This window comes from Rattus norvegicus, chromosome 11 (genome assembly GCF_036323735.1).
Source record: "Rattus norvegicus strain BN/NHsdMcwi chromosome 11, GRCr8, whole genome shotgun sequence".
Lineage (NCBI taxonomy): Eukaryota > Metazoa > Chordata > Mammalia > Rodentia > Muridae > Rattus > Rattus norvegicus.
This window is the reverse complement of record NC_086029.1, coordinates 91,151,736-91,172,486: the sequence shown is the minus strand read 5'-3', so window position 1 is coordinate 91,172,486 and position 20,751 is coordinate 91,151,736. Positions and strand designations below refer to the sequence as shown.

The 20,751-nt window shown below is 45.0% G+C and overlaps 1 protein-coding gene and 2 long non-coding RNA genes across 9 annotated transcripts in view; 2 read left to right on the top strand and 1 right to left on the bottom strand.

Annotated features, from left to right (window-relative positions):
• Window positions 1-301: 301 nt before the first annotated feature.
• Window positions 302-7,211, top strand: LOC120095690 (uncharacterized). The gene is made up of 3 exons (XR_010056330.1): window positions 302-4,061; window positions 6,234-6,390; window positions 6,589-7,211. It is a non-coding gene; the product is annotated as an uncharacterized LOC120095690 (long non-coding RNA).
• A 1,677-nt stretch (window positions 7,212-8,888) lies between these two features.
• St6gal1l (ST6 beta-galactoside alpha-2,6-sialyltransferase 1 like) lies at window positions 8,889-14,221 on the bottom strand. Its single transcript, XR_010056331.1, has 3 exons — window positions 12,838-14,221; window positions 12,627-12,662; window positions 8,889-9,462 (listed from the first exon to the last, which is right to left on the bottom strand). It is a non-coding gene; the product is annotated as an ST6 beta-galactoside alpha-2,6-sialyltransferase 1 like (long non-coding RNA).
• A 154-nt stretch (window positions 14,222-14,375) lies between these two features.
• The window catches only part of St6gal1 (ST6 beta-galactoside alpha-2,6-sialyltransferase 1), a 126,631-nt gene continuing 120,255 nt past the window's right edge, over window positions 14,376-20,751 (top strand). For 2 of the 7 annotated variants that reach the window (XM_039087995.2, XM_063270296.1), the window contains exon 1: window positions 14,376-14,507. The gene's annotated coding sequence lies outside the window, so the exon portion shown is untranslated. Of the gene's footprint in view, window positions 14,874-15,011; window positions 15,811-20,751 lie in introns of those variants that run through there. The other 5 variants (XM_039087993.2, XM_006248501.3, XM_039087996.2 and 2 more) reach the window with 5 other exon arrangements.

Below are 20,751 nucleotides of genomic sequence, written 5' to 3'. Positions count from 1 at the left end.
CACTCAGGTAACAAAAGCATACAGACTTCTGAGCTCAAGGTCAGCCTGTTCTACATAGCAAATTCAGCAATTGCCAAGCTTATGCAGTGAAGTAAACCACTGGAAACAGGAAGCTGGTGAAGATGTAATTGAACAAGAGGGGCATGTTCTAGCCCCAGCAAGCAGCAGGACTTGGAAGCTTTGGCCAAGTGATTCCGGGTTTAGAGTCAAGAACTCTTGACTCTAAATTATTGGATTGAGTTATGAAATCTCCCTTTATGACTAAGGAAAGTCACTGAGGTCAGTTGGGTGGCAGGAGGCTCAGAGGGGCCATTGAGTGAAGCTGTGAAGGTGAAATCTGGATTTCCTCGGAGACCCCAAGAGGTTAGAGATGCCAGAGCTGTGGGATATCTGTCAAGGAAAGCTGCTAACAGGGAGTGGAAACAGCTCAAGAGAAAGAAGTGTGTTTCAGTCAACAAAGCTGAAAGGAGTTGGAAGTCTGAAGAACATTTTGACATCAGACATGGAGATCCAGAATTTGGAGTTTGGTTTTTGGTCTTGCTTTGGTTGAGTATTTCCTCACTGTGTTTGTTTTTCCTATAGTTTGAAATGATAATGTATATCTTTTGCCATTATATATTGGAAGTATGTCATCTTTTTTAATTTTAATTTTATAGGGGGTTACAGTGAAGAGAATGCATGCACATCAGAAGAGACTTTGAACTCTGAACTTTAGAACATTGTAGAGACTGTGATAGACTATGGGGACTTTTGAAGTTGGACTAAATACAGTTTGCATTATATTGTGGCTACAAATCTATCAGGGCCAAGAAGTGGAATGTGGGGGGTTGAATAAGTACGACTCCATGGATTCATGTGTTTTAATGCTTGACCCATAGAGAATGGCACCATTAGAAAGTGTGGCTTTGTTGGAAGAAATATGTCACTGGGTAGTCAGGCTTTGAGGTCTCCTATGCTCAAACTCTGCCAGTGGGACATTATCCTGCTGTCTTTCAATCAAGATGTAGAACTCTTAGCGTCTCCAGCACCATGTCTACCTGCAGTGCACATGACTTCTAGCCATGATGACTGTGGAACTTCAGTCTCCACTTCTATCTCATGTCGTTGCATTGTTAATTGTGTCCAATCATAGCAGACACAATTGTGCATAGCAGATACAGTTGTGCATAGCAGATACAACTGTGCAAACTGTGTAACACTTGATAATGAGAGCAAAGGGCTGTTACCAAGTTTCATCCTTGCTGCACTATGCCCCTTATGATTTCTTAGAGTGTACTTTTATGTATCAAAAGAGTTTTGAACAGCAGAAGCCTCACACACCTGGTTACAGTGTCTTTTGATTGCTTTAATGAATCACATCCAGAAACTGATGTTTCTGGTTTATGTATCCTCTGATCTTCTCAGAGACAAACATGTTTATCAAGTAAGGTGTGTTCCAATGTCAATAGACTCTTGGCTGAAGACTTCTCATCTCTCAGAAGTTGCTTACAGTCTGATATGCCCACTAAGTTCTTGTGTTACTATTCCCACTTAGCTCTGAGTTATGAAGCACCTTTGTGGCTGTCTGGAAGCAATTTTGTTTTCCTGTTTGATGACCTTTTGTAAGTCTTAACTTTAGCCTTTGTCTTCTTAGTCTCCAAGAAGCATGCAACTAGTTCATAGGTGTTACTCAGCAAGGACATTAGCAAGTTTCTAGAAGGCAGCAGAAAGAGATCTGGACTGTGGAGCCCAGGCTTTGCTTAGTCAGTAACTGTGAAACACAGGGCCATTTATTGATCACTCTAGGGTCAGCCTCATTACAAGGGAAGCAAGATTATCTTTGACATTCTACAAAAGGAATGATCTCCCAGTATGACCTTAGCTTTAACAAAGATATTTATTTTTATTTTAAAATTGTGTGTGTGTGTGTATGTGTGTGTGTGTGTGTGTGTGTCTGTCTGTCTGAGGGAGAGGGGTGCCATGAATGTATTGTCTTCAAAGGCCAGAAGAGGGCCTTACATTCACACGGAACTGGAGTTATAGACAGTTATAACCTGCTGATATGTGTGCCGGGAATTGAACTCCAGTCCTCTACAAGAGCAGTATATACTCGAAACTGCTCAGCTACTTCTGCAATCCAGTTACTTAGCTTTAAAAATGCATTTCTGGACAACTCCATACATGTGTATAATATATTTTGATCATATCCACTTCCATTATCCCTCTTTTTCTTTTCTTCCTTCCTCCCTTTATCCTTTCTTTCTTTCATCTCTTTCTTCCTTCTTTCCTTTCTTCCTTTGTGTAAGAGTGATTTGCTCACACGTATGTCTGTGAACCATGTATGTGCCTGCTGCCTATGTAGGTCAGAAGAGAGTATGGGGTCCCCTAGAGCTCAGTTACAGATGGCATGAACTACCAAGTGGATGCTGGGAATTGATCTCCGGTCCTCTAGAAGAATAGCAAGTGGTCCAAAGAGCCCATCTCTCCAGTCCCACACTACCCTCTTTTTTCTCCACCCACTTCCTTGGAATACCCATTTCTTCCCATCTAGTTCATCTCCTATGTTCATGTCTTTGGTTTTTGTTTTGTGACCTACTGACTTTGATTAGGGTTGCTAGCAGGAGCATGGTTAATGGAGCTTATTTACTAGAGAAACGGCCACTAGCTAGTGGCTGCATTACTGAAAAAAATGACACTTCCCCCCTCCCCCAATTCATCATGGAGTGTTGATAGGCCCATTCTCATTCAGTAGTCTAATCATCACTTCACTGGTCTTAGTCGTGTCTGTGATTTCAGAGTTAAAAGTCAGGAAACCATTACCATGCTATGTCTTTCGAATGTACCTTACCTCCTATCTGGATCCAATCCCTTTCTGCCTCTCAGTAGAAAACAAACACGTTTCTGGAGGATAGCATTAGAATATATTATTAAGATAAAACAAAAATAAATCCAGATAGGACAAAACAAACAGAAGGAAACGATCCCAAGAAAAGGCGCAAGAAACAGAGATGTAGAGACTCACTCACACACTATGGAATCCCATGAAAACACAAAACCAGAAACACACACACACACACACACACACACACACACACACACACACACACACAAGGGATCTGCAGTGTAAAAAAAAAGGGAGAAAATAAAATAAATAAAAAGATACAGGGAACCATCAAAGTTGCCATTGAGTGTGTTTTCTGCTTCACGTCTACCTTCTGGGCTTGCAGCAGCCCTACTCTCAAAAATAGTTTCTTCCCCCAAAGAGCTTCTTTGGGGGAAAACCACACCTTCATTTGCAAGTGATTATCAACTGGAGATAGCTTTGGTTAGGACTGGCGCAGGCCCTGTGCATGCTGCCCCCGTCTCTGTGAGTTCTGTGCACTGTCCTGCTGTGTCTGGAAGGCCTTGCTTCTTTAGTGTCCTCCACCCCCTCTGACTCTTATTTTCCTTCTTCCTCCTCTTTAGCAGTCTTCCCTGAGCCTTGTGTGAATAACGTAAAGAAACACCAAAGGCGTGACCTAGGGAAATTCTGCAATGCTTAAGACTCTTGAGAGGGAAAGAAGGGTTGTCCACTTTAAGTTTCCCAGGACAGCTGAGTTGAAGGAGGCCTCCGTGAACCAGTTGTATTCGTGACAGCAAAGCCAGATGAGGGATGTCAGTGGGTTGAGGAAGCGTAAGGTCATTCAGAAGACCAAGACCCATTCACTTTGCTTATGAGGATTCGAGGAAAACCTGAAGCATGGCGTTGAAGTCACACGGCTCCTAATTCAGTCCTTAGATCTGCCACTGCACTAGAGACGAGCCTTTGGCCCATTATTCTAATTCCTTAGGCATTAGCTATCTAATTTCCCATGACTCATAGTTCAGTTGTTGGTTTAGTAATTTGAGGAAGTCATTGTCGCCACTCAGACCGTTCTGGAGTACCCGGCTTCTAACTTTACTGTGCTCTATTTCCCTTCAGGAACCAACAATGGAAAACTTTTATCCCAGCTAATGAGAACCACAAAGCCGTAAACTACCTCACCACAGGGTGAGGGGAAAGGGCTGCCGTGGGTCCGTCTGCACAGGAGTTCCTCAGAGGAGTGAGTAGCTTCCCTTTTCTAACAGCAGTGAGCCTCCTCTGGCCTTTCCTCTCCTGCCCTGCCATCTCCTGCTATCATGTTATACTCATTCCCCATCATTGTGGAGAGCCAGGTTGAAAAGTATTCCTCATGCTCCCTAGACACCAAGACAAGCGAGAGAGCTACGAGCAGGTTTTCCTTTTCTCTTGGAGGTCTCTTTCTGGAAGAGCTGCGGCAGTTTCTGGTGTTTCTCACCTTGAACTCTATAGATATTTAACTGAGCTGCCCTCTGGTTTCTTATTAATATCTAAAGCAGGGTCAGAAGATATGGATACTTGGCTAAACTCTGCTGTTTGTTACCTAGGTGACTTTTGGTAGGGCTATCGTAGTCTTCCAACCTTAGATTATCCGTGTGATTTGGAGAGGTGGGAAGACGTAGGTAGAAGTGATTTGGAAATCTTTCAGCGGGATAGCAAGCATCAAAGCAGGTGTCCACGTCTCTTTAGCCAAGCATGGATGAGCTCAGATTCCATAATCAATTCCCTGTTCAGTAGCTCACTCTGGTTATGGCTTTGTGGCTGCTGCATCTATTTTGAGCAAGGCAAAGATTTCAGTATCCCTCTTTCCTCAGAGTCTGAAAAGCATCGCACTGAGGAGCTGACTGAAGGTGTTGGACAGATGGTATGTCCTGATTTCTTGGATGACAGTCACCTACTGGGATCCCACACAGATTTGATGTAGGCCTTTAAGGATCGCTGTGTATATTTAATACATGTGTCTGCACCCCCATCTTCCAAACACAAGCACCACAAATCTTCGGCGTCTGTGGTCATGATTGGAAGTCTTTGCCTTTCAGATAGAGTCATTTCGAGGCCTTCAGGTCATGACCTGTGGTTTTTTCAAGCCTATCAGGTTGCTGTTATCATTATGTATGGTCTGCTTGCTAATTGAACTGGACAGTTGAATGTCTTATGACATCACCAAGCGAGGCTATAAATGGGTAGTGTCGCATGATGTATGGGCTGTTTCCGGCACTGAATGTGGCCAGAGATTTCCAAATGCATATCTGATTATCCCACAGTTAGACTTTAGCTAGGCTGGTTGTGAATTAATTCAAATTGTGGAACCCTCATCAGCCCCTGCCAGAGGACACCATGACTGTAACTTGTGAGGCTCTAATTAGAAGCTGTCAAAGGTTTGCATTATGACCTAATCAAAGATAGGCTAGAAAACAGATAGCATCCCAGGGAGCATGGAAACTTTAGGGGGAAATCCCAGTGATGCAGAAATATGTCTTTTTAAATAAATTTTCTATAATTTATTGGATTTTTTGAGATGGTTCAGTAAGTAAAAGCATTTGCTGCCCAAGAAAGTCCGATGATCTGAGTTCAATTCCTGGAATCCAAGTGGAAGGAAAAAAACCAACACTGGGAAGTTGTCTTCTGACTTCCCACACATGCCATAGCACAGATGTGTGCACACAAACAGCACACATCACACACACACACACACACACACACACACACACACACACACACCATACATACCTACCACATACACGCACCATACACACACACACACTCACACATACACACCACATACACCACACACACATACCATACACACACACACACACATACACACCACATACATACACCATACACAAACACACATACACACACACCACACACACATACACACACACACCACACATACACACCACATACACACACACACATACACACACACCACACACACATACACACACACACCACACACACATACCACACACAGTACCACACACACACACACACACACCACACATACTCACCACATACACAGAGCATACACACACACACCACATACACACACACATACACACACACCACACACACATACACACACACTTACCACACACACACCACACACACATACCATACACACACACACATACCACACACACACACACACACACACACACACACACACACACAAATACAAAAAATAAGGGTTATTGTTCTGCTATTTGTGCCTGGTTAATTTCGGGTAACAAATAAAAAGAATGTGGTTGAAGCTTTAGCTGTGTGTCTGTCTGCATAGCGTGAAGTTTATACGCCCTCTGCCAAGGGTCCCTCCCTCAAGGACAGCAGTGGGAACAGAACTCTCCTGTTGACAGAGCTCTGCTGTCCTTAGGTGTGGTGACTGACTCTTCACAGTGTGGAGGATCTTCTCTGAGAGGAGTCAGAAACTCTGGAGGTGACCTTCGCTGACCCAGTCAGCTTCTCACAGGAGAGCTCACCAGCTGCACACACCACTGATCTGGAGGAGGAAAGGAATGCAGTTTTTGCTGGTCAGTCATGCTTGGATTTAACGGTCGACCTGCCCATATTTCATTAAGTAGAAAATTGATCACCAGAATAAAAATGTCTTGACCGTGATCTGCAGGGTGGGTCATGAGAGCTGGTTGTACAATTTTGTATATTTTCCCCTTCACTCACACTGTGTAAGGTGTGGATTTTGTAAAACTAAGCTCTTTTCTTCTTTTCAGAGAGATGTATAAAGTTCGTGGGGATAAGCAGTGATTGGCGAGACTCTCGGAATTCACCTCTTGCCATCGGCTCACTGAAATCAGTCTGATGTCTTGGTTACAAATCCAACTTCGACACTTGTGTGTGCTCCCAATGCTGCTGCTGACCTCCCTGCTCCCTTAGCTGTAAAGCATAAACAATCCAGTTGGTAACACTCATCTGGTAAGGATCCGGCCGGTGGTGTTTGCAAAGGGCTTAGCGCAGTGCCTGGCATGCATACGGCAGCTGTTAGGTTTACAGTGCTCATCGTAAAGCACATGGTCGTACGTGTGCTTTACACATGCTGTACTTCTGTTCACATCAGTCCTCTCAAGTGTTTGCTGATCAAGGTTCCCAGAGGAGAGTGTGAAGAAGAATCAACGTCACTTGTACTCCCTGCTGTATTGGTTGGTCACCCTTGGACATTTTTGTGGTCTCTGTTCACCTGGGTGACATGCAGAAATATCTCATTACAAAAATGTAGAGGGGGGTGGGGATTTAGCTCAGTGGTAGAGCACTTGCCTAGCAAGCTCAAGGCCCTGGGTTCGGTCCCCATCTCCGAAAAAAAAAGAAAAAAGAAAAAAGAAAAACAAACAAGCAAAAATGTAGAGAGAATATCTTATGTATTGTATGGATGCACCATTGGTCAATAAAAAAAAAAAAAACCCAAAACCTATGGCCTATAGGAAAGGGTAGGATAGACGGCGTCTGTCTAGACATTCTGTAGACAGAAAGGATTCTGTGATAGCCCGAGGCTTGGGAGATCACCTGGGAAGATGCGAGGAGACAGATGCTTAGTACCTGAGCACAGGTAACCAGCCACATGACAGGATGTGGATGAGAATAAATGGGTTAAGTTATGATCTAGTCAGAGGAGAGCCTAGCCAAGGTATTTGTAAATATATTTTGAATCTGAGTCTTATTTCTGCAAGCATGGGGATGGGAGGAAGAACCAGACATAACTTCTACACAAAAATGTCCTCCCAGAGGCAATAATGGTAACGTTTTTGTAAACCTACAGAAGCTTCTTTTCCCATTTGTCTTTGCGTCCCTTAGCCTAGATGCTTTCTGGGCCCACTGAGGTCAGTAAATATCAACTGCGATAAACACTGCCCTGTCAAGAAGTGAAGTTTTGAGTGGGGTGTGTCAGTTTAGCTTTATAATCCCAGACTTGGGAGCGGAGTCAGGAAGATCAGGAGTTCAAGGTGAGGCTTGGTTACATAGTAAGTTTGAGGCCAGGCTGGGTTACATGATATCCTGTCCCACAGAAAGAGTTCTCCTGCCACACTTACTCTATGCTTTTAAATCAATTATGAATAGCATATCTTCTTGATGTCTGGTCATTTCCCAATAAGATACAAATTCATCTTTCTTCCCCTCATGCATATAGCAAGTGACTTGCTACAGATCATTTAGAATGGCTGCAATTTTGGAAACAACCTTGCTGTCCCTCTGTAGGAGAGGCCATCTAGAAGGATGCTCTAGTAGACGTCACTCCATCGGCTTGACGCTTCCGGTGTCAGCCATTGCTGTAAGCTCTTACAATCCACTCACTTAGTCTTTAGAACAACCTCAAGAAGTGAGATCTACAACCCTCATCTTATAGCAAGGAAAAAGACCCAGAAGAGGGCAAGTCAGCTTTTCTCAAGGTTACACGGCAGAGTCAGGCTTCAAAGTCGGACAGCCCCACTACAGAGTCCTCTCTCCTGTGGCCGAAGATCAGCTGATCGCCACCAGCGCTTTGCCTGAAGACATTACCTTGCATCAAATAAAGGCTAAAGGGGATGAAAAAAAAATCTGCTTTCAGGCTCACTCCAGAAAGACTGAACGGGGCGGGGGTGGGGGGTGGGGGGAGGGGAAATGCAGCACTGTGTACAAACTGTAATCTTACCCATGGAAAGCTGAAGAAACGCACACAGGAAATAACCGGAAGGAAAAAGGCCAAAAGGTTAATTTTGCTTGGGGCTGATTGATGGTTTTCTTCTCTGTTTTGTATATTTGCTTCACCTTTAAAAAAATTTTTTTTCCTAAAGCAAATGTTGCTGAGAAATCAGAAGAAATAAGAAAAAGAAGTCATTTCAAAGTCGGTTTTTGTGTGCATGTATGGCTGGGTACCTCATGCATGCAGTGCCCTGGAGGCCAGAAGACTTTGGATTCCCCTGGAACTGGCGTTATGGACGGTTGTGAGCCATTAAATGGGTTCTGGTAAACGAACCTGTGTCTTCTGCATGAAGGACAACTGCTTTTAAAGCATTTCACCATCTCTCCTGCCCACGCAAAGTTGATTTTTAAAATAAACTTTATTATAAAAAAAAAACCTGGGAATAAAGAACATCATGGACTAAAATTAACCAGACCCAAAGTCTGCACATCAACGACGAACAAGAGGTTTAAGTGAAACACAAAAATAAATGACTAAAAAATCATAATAACAGGGAGGCCTCAGGGAACAGAAGGGAGCAAGTTTGAAAGGAATCGCTAGCAGGTACAAAGTATCCCTCCTCCTCTCCCCCTGAGAACATTCATACGTCTCAAGGAAGCTTCTAGAATCCATATTCTCTCACACAAAGCCTTAACTGCCCCTGTGGGTTTTATTCTGACAGCAGTCCTCAGGGCAGCAAGTAGACAGTAGATGCTTCTACCATAGAAGTCGTCCCTCTAAGGAGAGCAGATGTCCAACTGTCTGGAAGAGAATTTATCACAAGCATCTTCGCTTCCTCGAAAGGCCATTGCTGGTCAGTTTGTGCCCAGGGCAGTTCTGTGAGACTAGGGCAACAATTTTGGCAGCTGTAGATTGTGGGGAGTCACTGTTTCTTGGGGGGCTTGTCCTACAGCAGCCAGGGGCCCGGAAGTCTCTGGAAGGAAAAAGACCTTGTTGGCAAAGCCCCCCCACTCAATGCCTTACTAGTGCATTTGAGGCTGCTCCCTTGATCTCTGCCCCTGAGTCTGGTTTTAACCCGAATGTAGATGGTACATACTTACCCCTCAATGCAAATATGTAAATAGATACAAATATGCATTTTACATGTATAGGTGAGCCCTTTGCAAATGTGAAGAAAAAATTCTTGTGAATTGTCTTTATTATATTTTTGTACCTACTATTTCTTTTTAAAGAAGATTTGCTTTTATTTTATGTATGTATATGAGTGCCCCCATATAAATATATTCCCATGGAGGCCAGAAGAGGGCACTGGATCCCCTAGAACTGGAGTTAGAGATGGTCGTTGAGCCACCATGTGGGTGTTGAGAACTGAACCAGGACCTTCTACAAGGGCAGGGAGGGCTCTTTACCAATGAGCCACCTCTCCAGCCCCAGCTTCCATTGTCCCTCCCCCCTCCCTCCCTCCCTCCCCCCCTCCCTCCCTCCCTCTCCCTTTCACTTTCAGGGATACCAAGGAAAGCAAGTATTTTCTATAGAGTACAGTTAAATGAACCATCAAGACAAGAAGATCTAGGAAGCAGATGGAAGGATGTTGGGGATGGAGACATGGAAATGGGGGAGGTTGCCTGCCCAGGTGGCCTAGAGAAAAGTATGTAAAGAAAGTATGTCAGCTGGGACTCTTTCCTTGTGACACTGTCAAAACATGATGCTATTTTGTCTTCTTAAGAACACATATGTAGGGGCTGGGGATTTAGCTCAGTGGTAGAGCGCTTACCTAGGAAGCGCAAGGCCCTGGGTTCGGTCCCCAGCTCCGAAAAAAAGAACCAAAAAAAAAAAAAAAAAAAAAAGAACACATATGTAAAAATAAGCGTGGTGGAGCTGTGTGCCTTTAATCCCAGCATTTGGAGGCAGAGGCAGGTGGGTCTCTGTGAATTCAAGGCCAGCCTGGTCTACAGAGGTAGTTTCAGCACAGCCAGAGCCACACAAAGAAACCCTGCTTCAAACAAAAAAACAAAACAAAAAACCAAAATGAAACAAAAACAACAAAGAAAGAACAAGCAGTTTGTAACAGTATCATCTCCGACCCAAGAGAGCTGTTAAAACCTTGTTTGGAACTTTAAAAGATCATTTCTGAATATTTATGAACTCAAGAGCAGATACCGTTCTAGTAGAGGACGGGAGTTCAGTTCCCAGTGCACACGTTGAGTGGCTCAGGATCACCTCTAACCCTAGCTCTAGGGAACCTGATGCCCTCCTCTGGTCTCGAAGGTCACCTGCATTCATGTGCACACACCTACACACTCCCTCCCTCACACAGAATTAAAAATAAAATAATTCTTTAAAAGATATTTTGAAGTCAGATCTGTAGTTGTCTCCCCATCCTGAGGCATGGATATCAGACTAAGATTGCCATTAGGGCAAGAGCATGGAAAACAGCACCGCATGACCTGCAAATACTGGACTTCTCAGAATAAGTGAGAGCATCAGCACAGACCGCCTGGCATTAAAGCACTGACTATGTGGCGGTGTCATACAATAAGAGATTTGGACAGAACACGTGATTTAATAATGGAGATACAGGATGTTTTTTCTCTTTCTCTCTAAGGACCTAGAGTGGACTTTAGAACGAATGGGCGAAGTGTAGCCCACGTACCCATTTAGTATGTCTAGCCTGACTGTCCTGGTTACGCCGAACTAAACTTCCTTCTGTTTCGGAGTTGGTAGGATACTGCTTGCTGTACTATGGGCTACATAGCTGGCTCCTTCCCTGTCTGTGGCCACTGACCTCCTCACAAGGGACCTTGTCGTCTACCCCTTAGTCCCTGATAGTCCATTGGCCCCTTTATGCCACTCAACAAGTGGCAGAAGCCCTCTTGGGTGCTTAGAGACACTGCTATTTTATTCCGTTTTCTTGCTTGGGCTCCTTGTAATTCTCTGTGTATATGAGCTCCACCCTGAAGCTTGGCCACACTGAGGAGCAACGTGGGCAGCCCAGGTAGACCACAGTTGGTTGGGTCCCAGAGGCTAGCCTCATATCAAACAACGTACTTGGGTACTCAGAGAAGACCGCTTTTATAAGTGAGAACCACTTCTAGGTCTTTGTGAGCATCTGTAGTGGGGCTGGGAAAAATGATTTGGGAGGAAACTTCTAATTTGCCATATCCTTTGTTGCCAAGGTACTTCTCAAGAATGCCTCAGAAATACTGTGTGCAAGTGGCTTGTTGTAGCAATTACGAGGCAAGAACTCATTTATACTCACCAGTAAATGACCTGAAGTGATTACTGGGAAGGGCAAGATCTAAGACACGGAGGGACTGTCTTAGTCTATTAAGATTGCAGCAACAAGGGGTTGGGGATTTAGCTCAGTGGTAGAGCGCTTGCCTAGCAAGCGCAAGGCCCTGGGTTCGGTCCCCAGCTCCGAAAAAAAGAAGAGGAAAAAAAAAAAGATTGCAGCAACAAAACCAACACAGATTAGGTGGTTTAAATCACTTGAATCACCATTCTGAAGTCTTTTAAGGTCCAAGGTCTAGGTGACAACAGCATTGACAACTGGTGAGGACAGTCACCTTATCTGTAGCTGGTGCCTTTTAGCTTTGTCTTAACCTGGTAGAAGGACATGCCAGTGTCTCCTTGGTAAGTGGTCTCATTCAAGATGGCTCTGCACTCAGGACTATCTGCCTCACTAAGACCTCATTTCCAAATGCTATCACTCAAGTGTGGGTTGAGATTTCAGCATAGGAATGGAGGGTCCACTCAGATGGTGGGAGCAGAGGTTATGGAATGTGGACTTCTAAGGAAAGCAACCAGCATGGTGAACTACATTCCTGTAGCCAGCAGCTCTCTAGTCCCCAACCAGCATGATAAACTACATTCCTGTAGCCTGCCGATCTATAGTCCTGAGTTATAGTTCAACGTTTTCTTCCATTGTAGATTAGAAGGCCCTACTGATGAAAGAGCCCCTGTGGAAAGCCACCAGACAGTGATGTCCCCTGCAATTTTCTGGGAATATCCCTACATGTCTGTTCATCTGTCCCAGATACCCCAGGGCTTCTTCTTAGGTTTGCCGTGGTGTGCGGGTATTATAAATGTGGCAAGTTCGAAGGGGCTGGGGATTTAGCTCAGTGGTAGAGCGCTTACCTAGGAAGCACAAGGCCCTGGGTTCGGTCCCCAGCTCTGAAAAAAAAGAACCAAAAAAAAAAAAAATAAATAAATGTGGCAAGTTCGAAACCCAGAGTGAGCCCTTTCCCTGTTTTCCGCCATTGACTGGTTCGAAGTTTAGAAAACAGAACTCAAGACTAGGGGCTGTACCCTGTTTTAAAAGTCTCTTTTCCTATTATTTGGTTCTTACCTCCTAAATTGAGTGAAAACAAGAGGGAGGTTGAAAGAAAGGATTGAGGCTCTCAATGAATATGAGGGATCTGATACTTCTCACGGGCCTGGGTGACTTAATTTCCTATCTACAAGTGGGCTTAACACCTCATTGTAGCATAAGCAACACTGTAGCGAGTGCTGAGCCTTTGGTGGTTCTTGTTTAGATCCTTAGATGGTTTCATTCCCTGTGTGGCAACACAGTTCAGGTGCGTAAGCCATCTCCATTGCGTCAGCTTCCAAGCCAGCCTGAGATTCTTACTTAAACTCCTTGCTCCTGCTTCGATCTTCAAGAACAGCGACAGAAGAATCTGCATCAGTCACAAGGATGGGCTGTATGCTGTCTATAAAAATCGTTGATGTAGTAGAAAAGATCTTCGACCTTCAGTTAGCACCCTTTCAGAAACAGTCACCCGGGGTTGCTTCCATTTGCTCACAGCAGAGTGCACTATCTTGAGCATGCCCAGTAGGCTGGACTCCGCGTTACTTGCCCACACAAATCATTTCGTGTAAACACGATCATTAGTGTTCTCCCCTAGTTCTCCATGTTGCAGAAGAAAGAATGGCCCAAAAAGACTGTGGAACTCACCCAAGAACAAATAGCTTCTTGGCCACAGAACTGAATTCTCTGTCTGGCACTTTCTGATTCGGGTCTCTGCCTCCAGAGCAGCTGGGGGGGAGGCGAGCAGCAGAGGAGGTCTGAATCAAAGGATTGTGGAAAGGCGATCTGAAAGAAGGGTGCCTGGGAGGAGGATGCAACTTTTTCTTCCCCTGGTTGTTGGTGGGAAGCATTCCCTGGACTTGAAGAGAACGCTCTGGTTCTCTTTTTTGCTACACAGAAAACCCAGACCAGCAAGTTTCTGCTTTCTTGGAGCTCTATTTGAGTCTTTCCGCAACACAGAGGTGGAAAGGGCAGGTATTTGGGATGTGATTACTGCCTCGGGTAGTGGAATCTCTTGTCTGGGATATGAAGGACTGAAGGGGTGGCTAGATGCCTGCTTCCAGTTCTCTTATAGAGAACTGGGAAGTTTTCAGTCTTTCGGAAGTGGCCTGTGGGTAGTCAGATGTGGTCAGGCTGCAAGGCTGCTTCTTCAACAAGATGTTTCCTCCTGGCCTCTCCAGTAGCCTTATCCTAAGCCCATTTGGAAGGAAGGTGTCTTTACCATTGTAGCCAGGGTCTGTCTGCCTGCATATCTGCTGAGAAAGTTCCAGGTTGCAGGGCTTGAGAGCATTTTAAAAAAAAAGTTTGACAATGCTGTGTACAGGTCACACTTGATGTTGGGGTATTTTTTTATTAAACTCTAAATATTACAGTCTAAGATGTGTATGTCCTACATTTAAAAAAATTGAGTTTTCACAGGGGTTCAATATGACTTGCCTGATCAGGGTCACCCCGTGTAGAGCCAGGACAAGCACCCTGGTAAGAGCGATTTTACCAGATAACACTGAATTCAATCCATCGGGACACGCAGGGGTTGGGGGTGGAGGCAGCATTTGGGCTTCCTTGCCTGCCGCATTGCTCCGCCCCCAGGCTTGCTCTTTGTGGACGGACCGCAAGATTCCCTGCATGAACCGGAGCCCTAAGCAGGCACCTTTAACCTTGAGCCTGCTCGCTAGCGACCTCCAGAGGGCCAGGATGGTTTGGGACCGGTATGATAAAGCCCTCTTCTAGTTTTAACGACTCTATTTGCATAACGGAGACCTCGCTTCCTCCCGCCGGTCTGCAGTGCTTTTCTTTCCTCCTTCCCGGACCTCTGCACCCACATCTGCCGGTCCCTCTCTGCTCCCCAGAAGATCCCTTCTCAAGGGGACTCACTCGGAGCTTGAGTCCCGGGCTCTTCTCCCTCGGCCGGGTGAGGTCCGGAGGCACCTGGGGGAGCGGAGTTGAGCACCAGGCTGGGCTGGGGAGCCGCCCTGGCACTGCCCGACCCTAACAAAGAGAATCGGGCTGCGCGCCGCGCGAGCGCTCGGTGGGCTCCGGGGCCGCCGCCGCCTTCCCGGCTGAGAGCGCCGCAAGTGAGTCGGGGCGAGGCGGGCCACGGGCCGGGAGGAAGAGTGCAGGGTTGCGCAGGGAGGTATTCCGTGTTGCGCCGGTGGGAGTCGCCGCCCAGGGCTGGGGATGTCTGTCGCCCGTCCAGGGGAGGGACCGCCTTGGCCTCCCCTGGCAAGGCAGCCTGCGCACCCATAACAAACCCACGTGTGCGGGGCCGCAGGAACCTACACCACCGCGTCTGTATTGTGTAAGGCGTTGCCTTGCAGAGTGTGGGTCCCCTTAGATCTTGCTCACCGGGGTTACAGATCAGGAAACTAAGTCTGGTGGAGGGAGAAGGAGTGCAGGCACCACAACAAACGCACGTGTGCCCCGCCAGGGATCGGGGCGCAGCCATCCCTGCTGAACCTCCTTTGGGTAGGTTATTGTTCCAACGGGTGCGGCGCTTGGAGGCCACCTACTGCTGGGTGGCAAGAGACGTTTCGCCTCGGTGCCCTGTGAAGGGTTGGACTAAACCTGTAGATTTTTAAAGGGGAAAAAAACCCCCAAACAAACAAGAAAGAGTCTACAAAAACTCCCATCTCTCACCCCCAAGTATGCTTCACCCCTTGGCACGGGTTTTGAGGTGAAACGGACAAGTCCTCGCCTCTTCCCTGAGGTTTTCTTAAGAGTCGTGGGTTGAACTAAGGGTCTGTAGGAACCCTTCTAAAACAGACCCTGCCCGACACACCATTGTCCCCATGCTCTGGAGACTGCCTCTGTTGGAGAATCTCGAGCGCCTCCCTAGCCTGCTGAAAGAATAGTTCATTTTAACTAAATCCACCAGTGAGGTCTTGGGTTTCGCTTGCTCTTCGCCTGGGCGCTCCCTGTGCCTAGACATTCCTGGTGTCACTGGTTCCTCTTCACACAAGGCCACCCAGGACCCCTCATCTAGACCGGGGCTTATCGGAGGCACTCGCAGAGGTAGGTCCGCTGTTTGCTGTGCCTTCCCCTTTACTTTCATTCCGTTCACGCAGCGGCATTTTTAGCGTAGTGAGGTCTGGGCTTGTCAGCCCTGAGGATGAGTTGGGGATCGGAAGGGGGCGGTGAATAGATCCTAGGCGACTTGTGCAGGAGTGACAGCATCTTACCTATCTGATGCTTCACCTTGAGTAGTCCCTGTGGAGACTAACCTGCCACTGAAGAGAACTAGAACCATTGTTATTGAAAAAGGTCCAGGCGGCAGCTAAGGAACCTTCTATTTCACTGGCAGGAAGCTAAGGTCTGAGAGTTCAGCCCCTTGAGTGTGGGTCTTCCAACTGCTCGGCCTGCATCCAGAGGATTCTGCGGTTGGCTTAAAAAGCAGTAGCCTTAGGCAGAGCGGAGTGAAACAAAGAAAATAATTCAAACTGGAAGCTGCACCCTTCCATTATGACTTTCAGGAGTTCTCTGCTTAGTGGAGAAGAGAGAGTTGGCATTTCCCTACTTCCCAGCCTGTCCTGCTTCATAACTTTGCTCTGCTCTCCTGGCTGCCCCCTTGTTCTCAAATTGAACCTGGGCCAACTATAGAGGCTTAGATGTTTTGCCTGCGGCGCTAAGAAGCCTTTGTTCCGGCAGAAGCAGAGGCTGTGGACATCAGCCCTGCTGGGAGGAAAATGTCTCTCGTAACCCGCTGCTCCTGAGCCCCTCACTAGAGAACGAAACAGTGTTTTCATTGATTTGATTTAATTAATTTATCTATTATTTAGGAGTCCCGTGGAAGTAATTGCTTTTTGTGTTTAGCAGAGAAGCAGGTCAGTTTCTCCAAAGCTAGCTAGCTGTGGTCTGCGGCTTTTCTGTCCATCCTCTCACCGCCTAGGTGTGTTTACGTTCCCCTTCATTTCCAGGCTGTTTAACTTCGTAATGTCAACGTACAAAACCGCAGCTCTCAATTTACAGGAATAGGAGGAGAGAGTGTATTCTGGAGCCACTTTGAGTGACCGTGGCCTGGGAACACAGATTTAGGTTATCCCAAAATCTATGTTGCAATGTGGAAGCAGCTTCTTGCAATGTTGAGTTTTCCTGAGCAGAGAAAGTCGAGAGTTAAGGAAAGTTTAGAATACATTGGCAGGTGTTGGTATGTGCCACCAGAGAGGCAGGCACATAGAAATTTGGGAAGCTTTTCTATAGGGTCAAGATTCTAGCTGGTGGTATTCTTAGCTTGAGACTGGTTGAAGGTAGTTTCCTGCTAAGTTAGTAGATTCTAGAAGGCTTTTTATATGTTGTCAAAACATATTAGTTCCAACACGGGAGTCAGGGTTGGGGGGTGGGGCAGGAGCTGGCTAAAGAATGGACCAGGATGAGGGAGTGGTGATGGAGTGGGGTGGTGGTGGTCCAAGAAACGGATGTTCTGAAGGACCAGAGCTTAGCCCAAGATAAAGTAATTAGCCTCTGGACCTGCAAAATTCCAGTCTCCAAAGTACTGTAATTCTAAACAGCCAACCAAACTCTGCAGACTGGGATTCCTTTCTGAAGTTTCTGTTCCCAGCCAGGTGAGGTTGTCTCCTCAGGATGGAAATGAAGTTGAGGCTCCCTTTGTTTTCACGTGGGAAAACTTTAAGGACCCGAGAAGAGAAATTACCTGCTCCCTAATACACAGAAACACAGTCAACCTGCTTTTAGTGTCCCTTTTTGCGTCAAAGGGAAGGTGTTGCATCAAACAAGTTGTCGGTACCCCAGAGTAAAGTCAAAGTTAGGTTGCTATAACAACACCCTTAAATCCTAAAGGATTTAAATAGGTTTGACTTTCAAGCAGAGGAATGGGTGCTGAGGGCAGGTATTGTGATTCTCAGGATTGAGAATCGCTTTGCCAAGTGGCTCATTTCCCTCTTGTTCTGGGGAGCTGCTTTGCAAATATTTGCAAAGCAAAGGACAGAAGTCAGAAGACAGAGACTCCACTTAGCTATTTACTGTGGTTGACTTCTAACCTGCCAGTCTGTGCCCTGGCTGTCCTGGGAAGTAGATGCTGCTGGGGGCCGTAGGGTCTGAGGAGGGCATGGGCTGTAGTTCACTGCTCATAACTGGCATTAGTGTGTGGCATTCCTGGATAAGAAGAACTTGAGAAGTGAAACACCGTTTTTTTTTTTTCTTGCTTGTCTGCATGCATTCTCAAACCTCATGATAGCACTCTGACTCCCATAGCTGTGTTTCTATAGGCTCATTTGCAAAGCTAACATATTCTGCAATGTTATTGTTCTGTATTAACATATTAGGTATGGTTTTACTAAGCAATTACTAAAAAGGTCATGTCACATTTCATAATCAAAGTTTTCCAGTTATAAGAATGAGACATTCCCACTGTAGAACATTTACAAAATGCAAAAAAGGATTGAGAAACAGAAATAAAAAAAATTCCACTATCCCAAACAGCCATGCGTTATCTGGTAATTTGGTTTTTGGATTTTGTTTAAAACAAAACAAAACAAAATATATTTATTTATTTATCTATCTTGATGGCTTTTTAATTTCAAAATAATATATAATAACATATAATATACAATGTATAATATATAATATGCAATATATAAAATGTAAAAAATATAATATATAATGTAAAATATAATATTATATACATAATTGCTTGTCTGCATGCATTCTCAAACTTCGTATTCCCACAGTTGCATTTCTATAGACTCACTTGCAATACTAATATATTATATATATCATACAATATACTATATTGTATGATATATATAATATAGTATATATGTATAGTATATATATACAATACAGTATATTGATACTAATATATACATTATATACAAATATGCATATATAATATTATATTATTAAATACATTATTAAATACAATTATATGAATATAAGATAATATATAAAGCATATGTTATAATAATATAAATATAAATGCATATATTTTTGATTTATAAATACATATTATCTCTATGGCTTTGTTTTTCTTTTCAAAATTATTGAGTATCGTTGTGTGAATAGTGACAGCTTTTCTATTTCACACTTTGCAATAAGGTTTTGATGATGACCACATCAGCTGCCTAGCACCTTCAGGTTCTCATGTTCCCTTGAGATCTGAGCCCTTTGTTGCTTGTTTCAGTGAGGGCATGTGAAGGGTGGAGCTGCCGCCTCTCTCCTATCCCATTCTTGCCTCAAGCCTTCAAATGTTAGCCAAGGTTTTTCTTTGAGAAATCCAGAGTTACTGACAAATATAGTAGAGGGAGAAGGACGCTGTGCATGGCCTTTGAGCTATGGTCTTGTTTCCCTGTTCCCTGAAAACCCAATAGTAAAGTGTCTGTAAATGCTCAGTGAGCAACCCCAGGGTCGTTTATTAATTCACTTGACACATTGAGTACAAACCTTGTGATCTAAAGGAGGGAACACGGGCGACGAGAGAGAAATGCCAGATGCCATTGCTCACAGAGACAAGCTCTTATGCCTGGTCATTCGTACTGTTTCACTTGATATGATTTACTTTCTTGAATTTCCACAGCATGGAGCCTGATGTCGGGAACCGTTGGGTTATGTTGTAAAAGGCGTGACTGTTGGGGAAACTTAGGAGAGTTGGTGTAATTACATATGAAGTCTTCGAGTGAAAGGGCATAGAAACTTAGAGCCCAAGCAATTCAGAATTTGAATTCTTGCTTGCTGTTCATTGCCCGTGGAGGTATGGACAGTCTTCTTCTTGTACTTGTCGGGGTTCAGGAATAGCCACACAAACCACAGTTCAGATGGGTATCAGTTTAGCAAGAGTAGTTTATTACACACACAACCAAGGCTGACTGTTCAGGGCCACAAAAAGGACTTGGGAGTCAAATCGTGGCAATAGTCATCCTCGGGGCATGCTTTTTATAGGAATAACCAGGTTCAAAAGTTTAAAGGCAAGCAGTGAAGTGCTACAACATTTTTTGCTAATTAGACAAAGTATTCTCAGCTATCCTTTGAGCTCGTTGATCCTAGGTGAAGTAAGAGGGGAAGATACAGATTGTGAACTGGGGAGTCCCAGGACCTTGAGATAACAGAGTACAAGGGATTCAGCCATAGCCTTTTGGGTTATTTTGTAGCATTCTTGAAGGTCAGATAATTACGTCTGGGAAGTGGAGTCAGAGAACCTAAACTTAATTTCACCTTCTGAGCAAAATGGAGACTGAATAAAAAATGGCTACAGTTATGCTAAAAGGAGCAGCCTTTGACAGTACTTAGCATCAATTAGTGCTCTCTGAGAAAGGGGGCTAGTGGGCCTAATTCCACAGGGCAGTTGTAAGATGATATCAAGATAGAAGGCCAGTGCCTGGTCAAGCCTTCAGTAATTGTTAATACCCCCCTCCTCCTACCCCCAAAAAGGTTTTAGATGTGGCCCTCATGGTTTTCTTACCATGAAATCAGGGTGTGGCTTTTTTGTCACTAGGGAGGGCTAATTAAAGTGGAGCCTCTTGTCAACTAAATGGCAAGTCAAGGGAGATTCAGTTTCATTTTGTTTATTATGGAAAACTTCAAACGCACATCAAAAGTGAGCAGTGAGGGGGTTGGGTATTTAGCTCAGTGGTAGAGCGCTTGCCTAGGAAGCACAAGGCCCTGGGTTCGGTCCCCAGCTCCGAAAAAAAGAACCAAAAAAAAAAAAAAAAAGTGAGCAGTGAGTTCTGTACTCCTTGTCCACTCCTTATGAAAATGCATGGCTGAGACCTATAACCTTGCCTCAACCCCATGCTAACTTTAAAGCATGCCCCAGACATCTTATCAGCCTAGCCGTAGATATTTCACTCAGCCCTGTGGTGCATATTTAAGGCACTGAGCTGTGTTGGCTCGGGGCCTGTCTCTTGTCTTGCCTTTATGGAACCCTTCAAGTTCATGGGGAGCGGGCCAAAGAGGGGGAGGACACAGCAATCCTGGGAACTTTTTCAGCTTTCCTGGTCAGAT